The sequence below is a fragment of the Carlito syrichta genome, unplaced genomic scaffold (genome assembly GCF_000164805.1).
Source record: "Carlito syrichta isolate Samal-C Ts95f unplaced genomic scaffold, Tarsius_syrichta-2.0.1 Scaffold279862, whole genome shotgun sequence".
Classification (NCBI taxonomy): domain Eukaryota; kingdom Metazoa; phylum Chordata; class Mammalia; order Primates; family Tarsiidae; genus Carlito; species Carlito syrichta.
Genome location: NW_007223958.1, coordinates 1 through 7,277, shown reverse-complemented (window position 1 = coordinate 7,277; position 7,277 = coordinate 1).

Below are 7,277 nucleotides of genomic sequence, written 5' to 3'. Positions count from 1 at the left end.
ATAAAAAATGAAGTTTAATGATAATTTAAAACAGCTTGTAATTGTACAATGGGATTCATAATTACTCACTAAACATGAGATTAAAGTTACACTGTGACTAAATAACCCCTTTAGGTTTTTGGGCATTATATAGGACTATATTTTGGGGCCACCCAGGATAAAGGAATTTAAAGTAAATAAAAGATCCATAAAAGATGTATAAAGGGGATGAGAAACACACTAAGGACTTAAACGGCTAACATGGAAGAAAATAATTTATATGTTCTGGAGGATTATATTATAGGAGGGTGTTTTCCAAACATACACGTGCATGCACATACACACAGAACTCTATAAAGAAAATCTTGGCTGGATTTGATGGCTCAGCTTGTGATCCCAACACTTTGGGAGGCTGAGGTGAGAGGGCTGACTGAGCCCGCGGGTTCGAGACCAGCCCGGACAACTTGGCGAGACGTCGTCTCTACAATCAAAAATCAAAAATTAGCTGGGCATGGTAGCATGCACCTGTAGCTCCAGCTACTTGTAAGGCTGAGGCGGAAGGATCGCCAGAGCCCAGCAAGTCAAGGTTGCGGTGGCCATGAACATGCCACTGCCCTCCAGCCTGGGTGACAACAGAGTGAGACTCTGACTCAAAAAAAAAAAAAAAGAAAGAAAGAAAGAATGAAATTCCAGGTTCTTTTTAATCTTCCCCTGCCCCCCAGTACAAAAGCACCTCCTTTAAGGCCATTGGTAATCTGGCCTCAATCTCTCTTTCCAACCCAGTCTTCCTCTGGTCACCCTCCAAGTCCTGTGTCACAATCCTGCACTGCCCTATCCTGTACCCACAAGTCACTTGTCACTTTTGAGCACCTGAAATGTGAACTGAGATGTGCCGTAGGAGTGAAATACACACTGAATTTTGAAGATATGGTAGGAAAAAGAAAGCAAATTCTCATAATAATTTTTATATTGGTTGCATCATATTTTGACATACTGGTCTAAATAATAATTTTTTTTTTTTTTTGGAAAGTAGGATTTATTGAGAAGACAGAAGAGCTCCCACAGTGGGAGGGGAGGTGACTTAAAGGGGTTGCCCAGTAATATGCTCTTAAAATTAATTGTACTTGTTTTTATAGTTTTTTAAATGTGGTTCCTAGCAATTTAAATCGCATGTTGCTTTCATCAGTGACTGCATTTTGTTTATAGTAGACATCGCAGTTCTAACCCACAGGTCACCACGTCAAATGATCACAGAGGCTGGCTGATAACTCAATGGGTCCCAGGAAGTGGTGGGGACCATGGAGAACTAAAGCGTGTGCCCATCTGAAGGGGCTGAGCCCTCAGCACAGGCTGATTATAGCAAGGCAGGAATGTGAGCTCAGCTGCCCCTAGACTGCCTAAGTTTTTAAAGATTCACTGGAAATCTGGATCATCAACGCATGTGAGAAGTGCATATTCACATGTGTGCATGAATTTTCCACATTTTTCCACATTTTTTAATATTGGCAACTATTCCAATAGTTCATTTTAAAAATGAATGCAGCACAACACTATTTAAGCCAAACAAAATGTGTCAGGAGCCAATGTTGGCTCAAAGACAGCCAGTGTGTGGGACACTCTCAACTCTCATTGTGAGGACTGAGCTTGTAGTGGCTCAACTCACTGACTGGGATAGGCTCTCAGGAAGGCTGTCTCATATCTTGGCAATGGTATAATCATGGCTCACCGCAGCCACAACCTCCTGGGCTCAAGCGATTCTTCCACCTCAGCCTCCTCAGTAGCTGAAACCACAGGTGCATGCCACCATACCCGGCTTATTTTTTAACTTTAAATTCAGAATGTCATTTGAGGCTGGACGTGGTGGCTCAAGCATGTAAACCCAGCATGTTGGGAAGCCAAGGCAAGAGGATTGCCTGAGCCCAGGAGTTCGAAACTAGCCTGGGCAACATGGCGAGACCTCATCTCTACAATAAATAAAAAAATTAGCCAGGTGTGGTAGCGTTCACCTGTAGTTCCAGCTACTTGGAAGGCTGAGGCAGAGGATCACCTGAGCCCAGAAGGTCAAGGCTACAGAAGCTGTGATCACACCACTGCACTCCAGTCTGGGCGACAGAGTGAGACACCAACTCACAAAAACAAACAAACTAGCTAAATAACTAACTAGCAAAACTTATCTGAGGCACTTATAGATGCTAAGTAAATGATGATTAAATATATAAATGAATGAATGAGTTCTGGAATCTTCTTGCTTGGAGGTTCTTAAATGGGAAATGCTTTAATCTCTTTCTGGAGGCTGAATTGTGGTCCAGTCCTGACTGGAGAATGAGGAGCCAGTTCTTTCAGCTTCCAAGACCATTCTCCATTAAGCTAACTCTTCTGCAAAATATCCATGTCTTGCTGGCAAAAGGAATAACTGAAGGTACCTTTTATACTGGTGCTGAAAACTTTTTTTAAAATTGATGCTGAAATGTTGGAATACAGTTTTGAAATGAGGCCTGAATTTTAACCTGTAGCCACAGAACCCAGGGGGACTTTTGTATTTTTCCCTTCCAAGTTTCTCACTACCCAAAGGACAAGACTGCAGGCTGTGGGAAAAGTGACTTAACAGTGTCACTCGTAAGTGGCCAGGATGGGCCAGGCCATACATTGCTTCTTCAGGACACCACGCTGAACTGGACACTCTGCTGAAATCCAACACCCTGAGCCATCAGATAGGAGTGGCAATGGGGGAGAGATGTGAAACCATACTCCTCAACGCCTTATTTTTTAGTGTATCCAACATTTTAGAAATACTTGAGGTATACATTTTTCAGGATTTTTAAAAAAAAATCTTATGATTTAAAATATAGTGACTGAAGCTTTTTGTCTTGTTGTGTTTTTGAGTTAGGGTCTCACTCTGTCACCCAGACTGGAGTGCAGTGGCACGGATAATAACTCACCTCTGCCCAAACTTCTTGGGTTCAGATGTCCCTTCAGTCTCAGTCTCCTGAGTAGCTGGGACTGCAAGCATGCACTTCCATACCTGGCTTTTTTTTTTTATTTTGTAGAGGCGAGGTCTCACTACATTGCCCAGGTTGGTCTCAAACTCCTGAACTCAAGAGATCCTCCCGCCTCTGCTTCCCAAAGTGCCACCGTGCCAGTCCACAACTAAAGTTTTACCACTGGGGATTAAACTTCCTTTTCTGAGCCCTGCAGAACAATCACTTTACAAACTGTCCCAAATGCATGGACAGGTCGCTGCCCAGAGGAGGACCTGATGTGGAGGAAGGACAAATCTGCCTGTGGGATAGGAGGGGAAACAGCTCCTTACTCTTGTCTGTATGCTACTCGCCTAAATATTCTCTGCATTTGAAAACTTTGTGTTTTACATAATAATAATAATAACTTTTAGAATCCTAAGCACTTAAGTCACTGATGCAGGAAGCCAACTAAAGTGACCACCAAGAAAACAAAAAAAGAAAAAATTTTAAGTGTGCAAAAAAAAAAGGAATGACAAATGGCTCTCTCTAGGAACAAAGATGAAATCTAAGAGTTTGGAAACATGGACTTCTGAAAAGAGCACATTTGAGAAAAGCTTTTATTTTGCAGCAAGCTCAGAGCTCTGCGTTTGCTCAGTTCTTTTCAAGACCTTCATGTGTTCTCGATCAAGTGCACAGTTAGGGTATTTTGGTTGCTAGAGACCACAACCATTGTCTCTCTGCATGTCTACTTTCCCTTTGTCTCACCATGGCTCACAGTTACCTCCATGTGTAGCTAAGTCATTGCCACCTGTCTCAATATGGGGACAGTGTTCAGGAATAGTCCCCCTGTCTACCTGCTGACTCACCCAGACACAAAGGTACATGGACACAGGAATTACTGAGACATGAGTGTGTCCTACAGTGCCTGACACAGGACACAGTGAAGGAAAAACTATGTTTGAATCAGAAACTACACAATAGAAAGTTCTTCCAACATCAGGTTTGAGTATTGCAAACCAAGAATTTCATTCTCATTAATGTCTTTTCAAAATCAAAGTTTTTAGCCAGGCATGATGGCTCACACTTGTAATCCCCGCACCTTGGGAGCCCAAGGCAGGAGGCTCACTTGAGGTCAGGAGTTTGAGACTAGCCTGGGCAACATAGTGAGCCCTTACCTTTACAAAAAATTTTAAAGGCCTGATTCTGTGGCTCAGCCTATAATCCCAGCACTTTGGGAGGCCAAGGTGTTTGAGACCAGCCCAGGCAAGTTAGAGAGACCTCATCTCTACAATGAATCAAAAATTAGCCATACGTGGTAGTGTGTGCCTGTAGTTCCAGCTACTTGGAAGGATGAGGCAGAAGGATTGCTGCTGCCCAGCAGGTAGATGCTGGGGTAGCCGTGAGTGTGTACTCCAGCCTGGGCAACAGAGTGACACTCCAACTCAAAAAAAAAACCCGAAAAGTTTTAAAACTTGGTTGGTGTGGTGGTATGTACCTTTAGTCCCAGCTACCTGCGAAGCTGAGGTAGGAAAATAGCTCGAGCCCAGGAGTTCAAGTATGATCATACCACTGCTCTCCAACCTGGGCAACAGAGCAAGATCTTGTTTCTTAAAAAAAAAAAAAGTTCTTCTTTGATTCTATTTCACACAAAATAGAATTTATTCTAATTTACCCTCCGCAGTTTGGAGGGTACAAACTTGCAGCAGCACTACAAAGAGTGAATATGTCTCTAACAGCTCCTATGGGAGGGGAGCTTGGTAGAGATTTTTGCAAGTTTTATAATGATCCTAAAACTTCACACAACATCATCAAAAGTGAATTGGAAAGCTAACAGAAACTTTTCTTAACTATTGATGGCAAGACAACGATGCCCAAGGAAGGAATGAAGCCTCTTTTGATTTTCTCTATAGAAAATATTATTAAATTGTTACTATCAGAAAAAAAAATCAGAATATGTAGCCAAAAATGTAGGGGAAAAGGTATTATAGACTGAGGTAGCTAATTAATAAAAGCAGTGTAACTATTTTCAGATTTTGTGATGTAATATATTGTGGCTTCTTTTCTCCTTCTAAATTTAACAAAGGTCCGAGTATCACATGTTCTCACTCATATAATGGACCTTGAACATCCAATGTAATAGTATAAGAAAATGACTGACAGTAGTGGGAAACTATGGGGGGGGAGGTGGGATCAACGGTAGCAAATATCTGTCTGGGGATGGGGAAACACCTCTTATCAACAGGGTGCCTGAATGAAACGTAATTGTATACCTAACCCTTAACTGTACCCTACAAAACCATAACAAAAAATATTGATTATTGATTAAAAAATAATAATAAATAGTTTCTGAGAAAAAAATTAATATTTTCACTTTGATACCTAATTTTTTGTGAAAATTGTAATACTCTTTTTCTTAAAGTGAACCACTCCCAGGCTGTGTAAGCTTCAGGCCCCACAAAAAGCAGACCCACCCTCCCACCTCTAGTGGAAAGAAGAGAATGATATTCAAGAGAAATGTGATGTGAAACACATATTTTCCTATTGGCAAAAAAAAAAAAAAAAAAAAAAGAAAGTAAAAAAAATTTCTAGTCAGACAGGGCAAGATGGCGACGGCATAGGTGAACTAGTGAGATTCTCTGAACGGACCAAGACTGCAAACTGCTGAATAGACAGACTGTAAAGCAGAGGGAAAAGTGAACAAAACCAGAAGACCCTCATAAGGAAGAACAGGTCATTGCAGAAGAGAAATAAAAGCAACCCCACCTTCCCTCAAAAACAGAATTGAAGAGGGGGAGGGAAAGGGGTAAAGGGAGAAAAATCTACAGAAATGAAGAAAAACCAAAAGAAGAGTATGGGTCTCTCCCAGACGCCTGGGAGAGCAGACACTGAGAAAATTGACTTTGGAATACAAACAATGAAAAGTCCCCAGAATGAAGGGTCTCAAAATGCAAATGTAGATATCAAAACAATAATGGAGAGATTAAAAAGAATTGAGGAGACACAAGAAGAAACTAGGAAGGAGCTGATATCTGAGATAACAGTAATAAAGAATACTGTGAATGAAATAAATAACAAATTGATAAGCATGGAAAGCAGAATTACCCAAGCAGAAGAAAGAATCTCAGAGCTTGAGGACCAAAATATAGAAATAACCCAAACTCTTAAAAACACAGAAAATAAGCTAAAAAAGACAGAACAAAACCTTCAAGAGATGAGTGACTACCTCAAGAGGCCTAACCTAAGAATAATCGGACTCCCTGAGGCAGAAAGAGAAACAGAGACCACATTGGAACAAACTTTCCACGAGATCATTCAAGAAAATTTCCCTCATCTAATCAGTGATACAAAAATTCAAACACAAGAGATTCAGAGAACCCCCGCAAGACAACAAATGAGAAGACCAACTCCTAGACACATAATAATTCACCTAAATAAAGTAGGCACAAAAGAAAAAATCCTAAAGGCAGCAAGAGAAAAAGGCCAGATCACCCACCATGGAAGACCAATCAGAATAGCAGCAGATTTATCTGCAGAAACCCTGCAGGCTAGGAGAGCTTGGAGCCCTATCTTCAAAGTCCTAAAGGATAAACAATTTCAACCAAGAATAACCTACCCAGCCAGAATAAGCTTCATCAGTGAGGGAGAATTAAAATCTTTCCCAGATATCCAATCCGTAAGAACTTATGCAGCCACAAAACCATCTTTACATGAAACACTTAAGAAAGTACTAAACACAGAAGAAAAGGAAAAAAGAACAACGTTCTTCACAAAAGTACAGGGAAAAGAATAAAATATACACGAACCAACCCCAAAAGCAAAAGAAAGACAAAAAAGAAAAAGAAAAAACCAAGTGGAAGAACAATAACTCAATAAGAACTCCATGATAGGGACGAACTCTCACATTTCAATAATTAGTCTGAATGTGAATGGACTAAACGCACCACTGAAAAGACATAGAATGACAAAATGGATAAAATATCACCAGGCAACAATATACTGCCTTCAAGAGACCCATCTCACTAGAAAGGACATACACAGACTCAAAGTAAGAGGATGGGAAACAAATTTTCAGGCGAATGGAACACAAAAGAAAGGAGGAGTCGCGATCCTAATTTCAGACAAAATACCTTTAAGCTATCAAAAATTAAAAAAGATACAGAGGGCCACTACATAATGATAAAAGGTTCACTCCATCAACAAGAAATATCTATCCTAAACATATATGCACCCAACATAGGCGCACCAACATTCATAAAGCAACTTCTAGGAAAACTAAAGAAAGACATTGACTCTAACACCATAATAACTGGGGACTTTAATACACCACTCACAACCTGA